The 12,936-nt window shown below is 37.6% G+C and overlaps 1 protein-coding gene across 4 annotated transcripts in view; it reads right to left on the bottom strand.

The window, feature by feature from the left end:
• Positions 1-12,936, bottom strand: part of dlgap4b (discs, large (Drosophila) homolog-associated protein 4b) — a 90,121-nt gene that overhangs the window by 31,474 nt on the left and 45,711 nt on the right. For all 4 annotated transcript variants that reach the window (XM_058404088.1, XM_058404089.1, XM_058404090.1 and 1 more), the window contains exon 2: positions 6,414-6,463. The gene's annotated coding sequence lies outside the window, so the exon portion shown is untranslated. The remainder of the gene's footprint in view (positions 1-6,413; positions 6,464-12,936) is intronic.

The raw sequence follows: 12,936 nt of genomic DNA, 5'->3' as shown, positions 1-12,936 counted from the left end.
ATTATATGATCTTTTTGAGTACACATGAATTACATCAAATGGCTTCAGAAATGTAGAAGTGAAAAGAAAGAAGAGAAAAAGTGAAAAGGAGCAAAGCAAAGCATGTACTATAGACATACTCATACAGCCTGAGAGACTCTCTCTCTCTCTCTCTCTCTCACACACACACACACACACACACACACACACACACAAACACACACACACACACACTCACACACACTTACTATGCTTGTGATGGTCTCACCTGATGTAATAATTAATGCAGCTAATGAATGTTATTTCTACATTTGAACCCTAACCCATTATTTTTTAAAATGTATTTTATTTCCAGTTTTCTTTAAAAAAAATAAATAAAAAAAAATAATTAAAAAAAATCACAAGATCAAAAAATGTCAGATATTCCTATTTTTGGTCCCCACCAAAAATACACACACAAGTGTGTGTGTGTGTTCGAGAGAGAATGAGTGTGACAGAGAGAGTTGGGTAAAGCTCCAGGTGTACAGACTGTATTTTTTGGACTTGCTTGCTGAGCAGTCATCTGCTAAAGTCTTCAGTGATGGAATGACACTGACACTAATACCACCCACACACACTTTATAGTTAAATCCATTAAACTTGTAAAAATCTGAAGTTGTTTTTCCATTCAGCTCCTGTTTTTTCGCTATTCAAGTTTTTGTCTGTGATGCACACAAATCTAATGTCTATTGAAAAACATCTGAAAACGGCTCTGTCTTTCTTCTGTCTGTCGGTTTGAAGTTCCAACTTGACCTCGTTACTATTTTGACAAAGGCACAGTGTGGGTAGTCACAAGCCTTCAAAGCTTCACTGAGTTGTTTACACTCTTCATTCTTGAACTCAATGACAGTTGGCATATTTTCACTCCAGAGCTCCAACTTCTAATGACTTCTTCCTCTATTTGACTGTGGGAATCAAATTCCTATCTTAAATAGCTAAACACATGCAAAATGTCATACCTACTCACAAGGACACGCAACTAAACACAACCAAAATATGATGTCAACGTATCTTAAAGGCCACACTCCAAAAAAAAGAATGATTTTTATTAATAATCATAACTGAAAGACATCAAAATACACAAAAAGGACACACTTAATTAAACCTTAAAGGCACTGTTGACCAGTGCTAAGGCTTCTCTTAAATGCCTATGATGAAATCGGTCTGGTGATGTGGACACCTGAGCATCACACTCATTTGCCTACTTCCCCAAACTGTTACCACAAACATTTTAAGGACACAATTTGTTAAACACCTTTTGGATGAATTGGAACGCTGACTGTATACCACCCCTTCTCACCCAACAGCAGTCCTTGACCTCACTTAATGCTCTTGTGGCTAAATGGACTCAATCCAACAGCCATGCGCCAAAATCTAGTGGGAAACCTTCCCAGAAGAAGGGTGTTTATTAAAACAGCAAAGGGGAACGAAATGAACAAGAACAGATGTTCAACAGGCACATATTTGTTTAATGTCCACAAACTTTTGCCCATATTGTGTAGCCCTAGCCCTAAAATAAATTTTTGGATCCTTCACATTTTGTCTGCCAGACTTTTATAATAACCTGTCATCAAAATTCCAGATTTTTGCCAGCTGGAACAGCAAGAAACAACAGACAAATCAGCAGTCTCTGACTGTGAAGATGCAAGGAAACTGCTCGTGTTCACTTGATTGTATAAATCTGACTGTCCCACATCCAAATGCAAGTTATATGACTTGCATTCACCTGGATCTCCAATCAACTTTAGAGTTTTGTTAACTCTGACTGTTGCTGGTTATGAAACTGATTACAGTTTTCACTGTTTTCAACTCAGGAGCAGTTTCTGAAACTTCAGTGCAATCTCTGCTGAAAATTTGTCGACCTCATCTCTTTTCCAACCATCTCTGGCAAATCTGTCTTGACTGATGCCACAGCATGACCTTTGCCAAGATAGCTGCTGTAATGTGTACACACTGTGGTATAAGGCTGTCTCTGCAAACTCCACACCAGTCACCTCAACTGACACCATGGCTAATGCCATGTCACCACAGTGCAATCTCTACTGAAACCCGTGCACATTGAGTAAGATGACTTCATGATCTTAGGATATGCCAACAAGACAGATGAATTTCTCTCAGGACACATCGTTTGAATTATAAAGCGTCTTTGTCTATCCTACTTATTTTTCATAAATAGTTAACTGCACAAACCCCCTATTGCTTTTAGTTATTTTTTTTTACCCTTTTTTGTCACTTCTTTGCTCATACTGTTTTCCTGTTTATCTATACATGTCTAATTGTTTCATGTATATGCCTCCACTGATTGTATGTATGTATGTATTTTTCACCAATAAATATTCTGTATGATTTTTTAAAAAAGTAAACATTGTGTGTGTAATGTGCCTGGTTTGATATTGAGCTCATGTTACGGCTTGCAGAGTTTTGTCACAGCTTCCCTACAGATCTTAGTCACCTCCTTGTTTGGTCAGAGTGCCACCCTGTTACTGTAGGTCTGTAGTTACTCCAGCTTTCCAATAGTACTACCAGGCCTTTCTTGTCTAAGTGTGTGTTTATCTATATAGTCTTTGCATTTCTGTTGTTGGGCTGTTCTCCTTGTTTCACCTGTAGTTGGATATGTCTGGCTTTGTTTAAAGTTTAACCTGCTGTGCCATCTGTCTGATGTACATAGTCTCACTTAAGACATCTGGCTCACACCTACAACCCAATATCCTTGTCAGATTTGGTAGACTCTTCTATCAAACATATGTCACTGTTATGATTCTTCTCAAATCCATTTTCTTTGGTTCTCTGGTTTCCTTCCTCCTTCCAAAAACATACATATATGTGGATTGGCTATGCTGAATTGCTGTGTATGAAACAGGCTCATAAGAGCATCTATCTATACTCAGCCAAAGACCATACACCTAAAGATACCCAAAGCACAACATACCTACATGTATCTGAAATGCTGTACACCCAATCACACTCAACAGACCATGGGATTAACTGTGCTTTGGAATGTGCTATGAACATGAATGATGTGGAAACCCCACAGAGATCAGCTGTCTTTTTCCTGTCCAAACAGCAGGGGGTGCCAAGGGGCAATGCATATACACAATGCATGCGTGTCACACACACACACACACACACACACTCCATGTAACTCCATAACCACAAAGAAAGACAACTAAGCAGAAAGAACTGCACCATGAGCAAGCAGAGGACATTATCTGCCAAAATAGTGATGTTATCCAAACTAGAAACCAACATGATCTCACTGGCATAATGAGAACAATTTTTATGATTTATTAGCTTATTTATTTTTCTAAGAACAAATGTAAAATATGTTTTTCATGCTCACATGTTTAACACTAGTGTGAACCCTGTGAACTCTGTGTAATAAGGGAGCAGAGTCTGTTGTGTGACAGCAGGTTTGAGTCAGAATGAGTTCCTCTGGCTCACGCTTGTTCTGTCATGTGTGTTATTAGACTGAAGACCCTCACCTCACCCTCACCCATTTTTTTTCTCAGCTGCCTGGAAAGTGATGCAGCTTACAGCACAAAATACTGTCTGTGATATTGCTACATCTCTCGTCTCATTCTGAGTATGTATGAGTAATGCATACATATGTATATGTACAAACTGAATGGTGTTCATTCTGTTCATTAATTGTCTGTGTCAGTGTGTGTGTGTGTGTGTGTGTGTGTGTGTGTAATGGATAGAGAAGCTTGAACATCTAAATTAAAAAAAAAAAGAAGTTAAAAAGACATGATGGGAATATGACAGTAAAAAAAGACATTGAGAGATAGGAGAAAGACGATACACAAGGACAGAACAGAAGGAAACACTCAGCAACCATATGTTCACAGTGTGTAGATTATCAAAACACGAGCGAGAGAGAGAGAGAGAGAGAGAGAGAGAGAGAGAGATGCTCAATCTAACCTTGCCCTAATTATATTCTGCACAGGGTGGGGCCATTTTTGCTCTATTTTCACAGCTCTAAATTTACTCACTGTCTAACTCTCCCCCTTCCCCATTTTAGCTCTTTGTTGTGATTAATGGTTTCTTCTTCTGTAAACTTTTTTTTCTCCTGAATCAGAGAAGTGTGGAAAAAGCAATAGTAAAATACTAATAGGAAAAACTTTGGGAATAAAAAGCAATTTTTTCCTTCTCTGGCCAGGTCACCTAGTAACTCTGAACCACAGTGAGCAAGCATTTGACTTAAAATAACCTGGAAGTGAAAAGGCTGTATTACAGACTGGGCACAGCAGTAGCAGAGATGATATCCAGCTTCTTCTGATGTTTGAGTCACACACTTCAGTCAGTCACTTGTGTGTATAATTTGCAACCAAATAAACAACCATGGTCCTTGAACCAATGGCAGACCAAAGACTATATAGAGAAATTATACTTTAGTCTGGTCTGGGAGCAGCTTGGTATCCCTGCAGAGGAGCAGGGGGAGTTGGCTAGGGAGAGGAAGGTCTGGGCATTTCTACTTAGACTGAAGCCCCTTTGACCTTGACTTAGATAAGTGGAAGAAAATTGATGGATGCATGCATGGATGGATGGATGGATGGACGGAAATCAAACATGACAACTAAACAATATTATTTGAATCACAGGTTCCTGAAGTACCTGTCAGGCACAAGTTAGTTTTTGACCAGCTCCATTTCACCAGATTCAATTAATCAGCTCACCAGTGTTAAAGTAATTGTATTGGAACAGGGAGAACACTAACATGTACAATGGGTACTCCAAAAACTAGATTATAATGTGAATTGTGATATCAGTAGAGATATAAATTGTCCTGAAAATACAGCTTAAATTCTCCAATAAAGCAGAATAACAGTCTTCCAAATGCCACTAGACTACAATGCTGGTGTGTCATTTACATTTCCACCCTTGAAGTGAGCTGTTACTAATACAATTCTCCACTTTTTTAAAGATAGAATCTGCATTTGTTTATCTCATGAAAAATCACCCTCATCCCACTTCCACTCTTCTTCCAATCAGGTTATCATTTCTAACATGAGATAGCTCTTTTATGGATAATTAAATTGTAAGCATATGCTCAACAAAAAAGGCTTCCAGGAATTGTGCAAAAACCTCCTCCCCTTTAGCATTCCCTGTTCTTCTTTCAACAAGGCAGAGATATGAGGATTAGCATGACGTCCTTTTATCCACAGTGAGCCTTAAGCATTAGAAGAAGCACATGAGGTGTGCCTTCTGTATCTTTATCAGAAGGCTGCTCTTTGTGTGATTCTGTATTTGCACTGTATGAAATTATAATAGCTTCACCTGAAAACTTGGAGATTAAAAACGGAAAGTTTGATGATGTATATGAAAATTTTGGTAAAAAGTAACATGCCAAGGTTTTTGAAATGCAGTATGAACACAAACAAGAATATACACCGATCAGCCATAACATTATGAGCACAGAGAGGTGAAGTGAATAACACTGATTATCTCCTCATCATGGCACCTGTTAGTGGGTGGCATATATTAGGCAGCAAGTGAACATTTTGTCCTCAAAGTTGATGTGTTAGAAGCAGGAAAAATGGACAAGCGTAAGGATTTGAGCAAGTTTGACAAGGGCCAAATTGTGATGGCTAGACGACTGGATCAGAGCATCTCCAAAACTGCAGCTCTGCAGTGTTCCCGGTCTGCAGTGGTCAGTATCAATCAAAAGTGGTCCAAGGAAGGAACTGGTGACAGGGTCATGGGCGGCCCATGTGATCCGATCCAACAGACGAGCTAATGTTGCTGAAATTGCTGAAGAAGTTAATGTTGCTTCTTTACAGAAAGGTGTCAGAATACACACAGCTGTTTTGGCAGCAAAAGTGGGACCAACACAATATTAGGCAGGTGCTCATAATGTTATGCCTGATTGGTGTTGAGGATAGTTTTGTGTAGCTTTATAAATTATGAAGAGGCCATAATGTACAAGGCTGCTGATAGAGTTCAAGTAAGAGATTTTAAGTTTTAAGAGGTTTCATGACATGAAATGCAAATAATTAAAATAAAGCTACAATAAAGTGTGTAAAGCTACATATATATTTCTCAGCACTATATATATATATATATATATATATATATATATATATATATATATATATAAACAGTCCTTTGAAGACATGACTAAACTGACTCAGACTCAGAGACTGAGCTATTGTCAATAATCCTCTAATGGATGCCTGTCAAACATGTCACCACAGGACAAGCTGTTTCCATAGCAACGCTGAGCATAATGCACAGGCTTTATGGCTGTGGACATGTGTTTATTGCTGTTGGCCAGTGTAAGGGTATGTGATCTGAAACCCTCAAGTCTCTCTCACACAACAAACAACAGAAGTATCTCACGTGACACAAAACATGTCCTCTCACAGAGATCACCTATTGCAGTATACTGTACTTACATTTGGAGTTCATCACACAGGTGGCAGGGACCAAACAAGCTCTTAGTTTCCTGTTGAAACACAAATTGCTTTGTTAGTCTTAAGTAATTTCATCAGTCTTAAGAAAATTCCAATTGAACTTTCATTTTACTGTATATGCCAAAGGTGATTGCTTTCCTTTTGAACCCTGGGGAACTGTTAACATTTGTGAAGGACACAGCTCTCCGGTGACAAAAGCTTTCTCTATAAATGTCACTCTATCCAACGTCTTATTCATGTGACGTCTGTATTTGAGCTACTGTATGTCTGGGACTAGTTGAGCAACATAATATTTCATCATTTTTAATGAGAGCTCAAGGTTTTTAAATTGCTATGCCTGCACTAAATATCTCCTAAAGGATATAGTCCAAGTGCATTTGTGTTTCAATGGCAGATGAGCTAAACTAAATTTGCAGATGAAACAAGAATCTCAAGGTCATAAACTGCTCAAAGATATCTGTCACTGTCTTAAGATATTCCTTTGTAAAATTTCACAAAACCATATCTGGATCTGAGTAATCAAAGACACCATCATGTAGTCATGTAGGTTGTGTGTTTACTGTGGAGCAGCATCAATGGTTAAGCCAACATTCAACCACACTGACAAAATATTAAAGAGGTGGTGTCTGTAAGTGTAAGTTTGTACATACACATACAGCTTTAGTGGTGTGTTCATAGGTGGTCTAGCAACTAACTGTGGTAGCTTACTGGTGAAGATGTTGGACTAGTGATCAGAAGGTTGTGAGTTTTAGTCCCAAATCCATCAAGCTGCCAATGCTGGGCTGTTGAGCAAGGCCCTTAACCTTCAATTGCTCAGTTGTATAAAAAAATCAAATAAATTATAAGTTGCTCTGGATAAGGGTGTTTGCCAAATGCCAGACATCTAACTCAGAGCTGGTTCCAAGGCCATATAAAAAGGGAAGGCTGCATCAGGAAGGGCATCCTGCATAAAACCTGTACTACATCAAATAGGCAGATCTTTTATGATGTTTATGATGATATTTTGGGTCCCTACTTAAAAGCAAGCAAATTTGTGTAAGTGACCATGACAACTGCTTTGTACTAAAGGTCAGATTTTCCTCATGCCTAATCTCTGCTGTTGAAACAAGTCTTCAGATGACACTCAGATGTATTTGTTCTAAAACGAAACAAAAGTTTTTGCACAAAGTTTTGGAGTCCACTGAATGCTCATCATCTTTAAAGCTAAATGAGGACATACCAAATAGAAAAATCTCTGAAATTCATGTAAATATTACAGAGATCCTAGTTTTTACTCAAGATGTCCATATTATAAGTAATTTGCAATGAAACTCAGACTTTTGGACCGACTCTGTAATATATTTATAGACATGCATTAAAAGAACCATACCAAATAAAAAAAATGTTCACAATGCCACAGCAGCAGCCTTTTGTCTACTTTTTTAAAAGCTACACTCACTTCTTTTCACTGAATGGACAGCATGTACAAAGCAAATGATGAAGCCTAGCAGCAAACCATACACTACATACATTAATTAATGCATCGTCATCATCAACAAAAAAATGGAATTATTAGAACTGGAAATGATTTTTGTGGATAAATAAAGTTAATTCCACATCTTCTTCTTCCGATTGTTATATCTCAGAATCATCTGTTTATCTGATAATTAAATTGGGCGTGGCTTGACGCAGGTGCACGCCTCCTGATTTGAACCCCTTTTCTTCTGTAGCTTGCAAAATGTGAATTGTAAAAGAGAAAATGGAATATATAAGTGGAATATATTAGTCCTAGGATTTCACAAACAGTGTGTGTGTGTGTGTGTGTGTGTGAGTGAGTGAGTGAGAGAGAGAGAGAGAGAGAGAGAGAGAGAGAGAGAGAGCATTTGTATCATTTGTATTGCAGATTATACAATCAATTTTGGGAAACAATTGTTTTGAACCAGCTTCATTCATATTCACGTCATAATTCAAAATAACACAAGTTCACTGCAGTGATGCATTATTCAAACAAAACACACACACACACACAGAAAAAGAAGAAGAAGAAGTTTGTGTATATGTACTCGTGACAGTTAAAACAGATCAGCCTAAATATCATAAATAGTATCCTGTGAATGTGTGTGTGTGTGTGAGAGAGAGAGAGAGAGAGAGAGAGAGAGAGAGAGATGTGCATATAAATCATACCAGAAACTTAATTAGGCCATTGATTCAAAATAATAAGGAGGACATAATGAGCAGAATAAATGAATCAGGCAGGCACTGATGGTAGTGTGCAGAGGCTGCTTCCTGTTTGCTACAGCTAGGGTAACTAATCTTAATTTACAGTCAGGAGAGTAAGGGCCATGTGCATCCAATCAAGTTTCACACACACACACACACACACACACAGAGAGAGAGAGAGAGAGAGAACAGGAGCATGATCTCTCTCTCTTGTTTGAAGGTTCATATTGGATAGAATAGAGGAGATTAGATAGAAAGGAAAACTGATTAGCAAGCAAAATGGCTTCATTTGCCTGATTAGCCTTTTAATGTGAACACATTAAATGTCACTTCAGTTTCCACTTGTCTTCATTCAGTGATGTAAGGTAAGGCACATCACAAAGGGGAATGCAAGTAGTGTGTTCATAGCACATACACAACAATGCAAACATGCATACATGGGCACACACACACACACACACAGAGAGAGAGAGAGAGAGAGAGAGAGAGAATGGAGCAAATTGGGTTTTTCAGCAGAGGATGAGATTGAAAGACAATTAAAAAGATTACGAAACCTGTAAGCATTAACACATTAATGCATACAACTGGCTGTAGGCTACAACTGCATGTTTATTCTAACAGAAGTAATGAAGCTGAAGTGATTTGCTCACAGTGATGCAGTCACACCCACCTGCTGCTATACGCACATTACAGCAGCAGGCTTCACAGGCTTCACTAACACAGGCATCCGTCTGCACCAAGGTTTTTCTAGTCACACTGTACTTTTTACAGCATCTATTCAGAACACACAGCCACTCTCATGTTGAACTCTTGTCGTGTAAATAGTATGAAGTATGTATTAATCATTGCTAAATTTTTCTGATGAGTAGATGAGTTGTGTGTATTCTTACAAGCTTGTCATTTTAACACTTTCTCTGTTGATTTTTCTGAAATGCATCAAATAGTTCTCTCTCTCTCTCTCTCTCTCTCTCTCTCTCTCTCTCCCCCTCTTTCTCTCTCATTTCAGTCCAGCGAGTTTTTCTGGGTGTTATTTAAATTGTCAGGTTAAGAGTACATGCTGGAACACAGAGAGGAAAAATTATTATTATTTTATATCAGCCAATAGACATGGCCACTACTCGTTGTCTGTAGTTGTTTCTCAACTTTACTTAAGGTCAATTCCCACCCATGATATAATGATAGTTATATCACACCCTGATAGTTATATCACACCCATGTGATAGTTCTTCCCTATCACAGTTACCTACTGGCAAGGGCAAAGACTGACACCTTCCTCCTTCAGAATACACAAAGGCATTTTATTTCAAGCTGCTGCTAGTGCAATGTCACATTGCAGCTGAACACACTTGGAGGGAAGTGCTAACTGCCATGTTCCCAGACACCCATGACTGGCTAACATCCTCTAACTGACCACCCAGAGAGAACAGACAATTCTGCTCTCTTGAGCTCTGACCTCCTGAGGATAGGGCAAAAAATGTTGTAGTTGTACACTTTGGAATCTGATTCAAATTTATTTTGATTTCAGCTTCAGTTTTTATTTTCTGTTCTTATTTTCTCAGCATACATACAATACAAAACATACAATACAAAAGTTAATAGGGGCACTTTCAAAAAGAGAAACCAAGCTGTAGTCCTGCAACTAATCTAGTACATCATCATCATCATCATCATCATCATCATCATCATCATCATCTCTCTCTCTCTCTCTAGTTTCCCCAGCCTGAATTATTCTGATATGGTATCTTACAGCACCACAGCAGATCTATTTTAAAAAACAAACACAGTCAGTCTTGACATTGAAACCCCCTAGTGGTTTCTTAGACATCTTGAGAGAGAGAGAGAGAGAGAGAGAGAGATTAGGTCATCAGTAATCACTCAGTATTTAAGAAATCCATTTGCATGCAAAATGAAATACTGTAAATCAATTTAAATTAAGTAGTAATCAAACTGTCATTTCAAACCCTGTTTTGAAGCTATTTTACATCTCTTCAATGTGCTTTAGGTAAAAATCTATCAATAAATGAATAAATAAATAAATAAAATAGTAAGGATAGGGACATAAGGATTTTTGACAAAAATTGTAGTACACATACTGTATGAAAAGAGGAGTGTTTACTCTGTGTTTGTTCAGTTGGCAAAAGCTTATTCCACCACATGGGTGCTGGAACTAAGAAGAGTTTTTATATTCATGTGGGATTTTGTGATGTTGTACTAATATGAGATAATGTTTCATGTTTCAAAATATACCTGCACTGATACTGCTACCAATTTCCTACTTGGCTCCTTTGGTAAAAGATTTGGAACAAACAATAGCAGCTGGATTTTGTTACACAAGTGTTACATTCTGCTGCAAGACAATCAGTTTGAGCCAATATTTAGTCGGGATCTCCCAACATCTCTCTTTTTTTTCTTATTTAAGCTTCAGTTGCATTTATATTTGAGTGGATTATAGAATAAAACAATGGACCAGAATCATTCAGTTGTTTGAAATAATTTGAAACCATAAAATGTAAATTTGATCAAAAAATTGCTCATGTTATTTTTAATCCAGACTGTGGTCATTATTTTTCAGGCTTTACAATAGTTTTGATTATTATGTAAAGAATATTGCTAATATAAAATCTGTCATTTCCCTTAAAAATAATAACCATATGCCATTAAAATATTTGAATAAGGGGTGTTTAATTGAGCCTTGCCATGTCATAACAATTAGGTAACTAACAAAAAGGTTGTTACTGATCTGTTTTAAATGTCTTTAGTTACTTCAGTAATAATCTAAAGTCACCCCTTCTCTCAAACTCTGAGAAAGATTGAACACAATCAGAAAAAAAGATAACTAAATAATTCATTTTATTTAAATGGATTAGATTTCTAATATATTTCTAATAATTAATAGAAGTTCTGGACTAATCTGGAGACAGTAATGTGGGAGATGAAAGGATAATGACAGTTCTAGTTCTCCGAAAGTAATACATACTTAATTTTTTAAATTAATACTATCAATAAAAAGTTTTACGGCCTTATTATTGCAATTTAATTGAACAGTTTTGTATTTTAGTTAAGCTAATTGTTAATAGCTTTGCCCTTAAGTAGCAAGATGACCCTGATGGGGTTCATAAGCATAGAGGGTTTTGGTAAACTGGGATGTTTCGATGCCCCTTTCTCTCAGGTATTCATTCAGGTTTGTTGACAGCAGAGTAGTAAGATACTTTATGTATCACCACATCAAAACTAGACTTGCCCAAGTCCCTCTTTGTGCTATGGTCCTTCATCAAAAACTTCAGGATAAGACCTAATTCTCCTTTCTCTCTCAGTCTCTGTGCCTCTATGCAGAGCTACACATGTTATTCCAGCTATTTGTTTGTGATATTGCAGACTCCTTCTGCCCACCAGGCTTGCCTCTACTTCTACTTGGAGCCTCCTTCTCAGAAAATACTCACTGCTGCTGAGGATTGTCCTACACAGATGAAATGCTGTAGATATTCTATACGGACACCTTAAAGATTTGTACCCACCAAAAACCTTTTACAGCCAAAACCCAGCCACACTTCACTGGATAACTTAATTTGATTCCTGGAAAAAACTGATGCTTATAATGAAGACACTTTCAATCACTCAATGCTCTTTGACTTTATAGTGTACAGCTGTGGATAAGTATTGATTTATAATCACGCTATCTGGTGTCACTCAGAATAGATGGCATCCCTTTTGAGTCTGGGTTTTTGTTTTCTCAAAGATTTTTTCCTCACCTCTGTCACCTCAGGCTTTTTCATTAGTGATCTCAACCGACATCTGGATCTGTTATATAAAATGCGATATAAAAAATAACAAACAAAATGTAAGACACTCCAACCAATTTTATGGATTACTATTCTGTAAACATTCATTGGTTGAGTTTAATTTGTCACCTATAATTTAGTCTTGGCAAATTCCCTCTGCCAGTAAGGTCTTCCCTTATCATATGGCAACTGAAAGCTATCCTTTGCTTCTTTCGAGTCACATGAAACTGCTTTTGTTTTAAAACTGCTGCTCATGCTACATCTCTAGGTGGCAAGACCCCCTCAGAGGAAATCCGCCCCCTTCCACATGCATGAACTCACAGAAGCCCAGTGATTGACTAGTGTCACTGTGACTGATATAGGAGAGAAAGTACCACCGCTTAAGTGTATGTTGTATACATTGGTCCAATTTACTTATTAGTAAAAGCCTAATCCAATTAAACACAAACAAAATTAGTGTGGTACTTTTATGCAGCAGATAATTGCTGCCTCACAGCTCTAGGGTCTCTGGTTCAGTTGTGAGCTCA

The sequence above is a fragment of the Hemibagrus wyckioides genome, linkage group LG11 (genome assembly GCF_019097595.1).
Source record: "Hemibagrus wyckioides isolate EC202008001 linkage group LG11, SWU_Hwy_1.0, whole genome shotgun sequence".
NCBI lineage: Eukaryota > Metazoa > Chordata > Actinopteri > Siluriformes > Bagridae > Hemibagrus > Hemibagrus wyckioides.
This window is presented reverse-complemented; position numbering and strand designations above follow the sequence as displayed.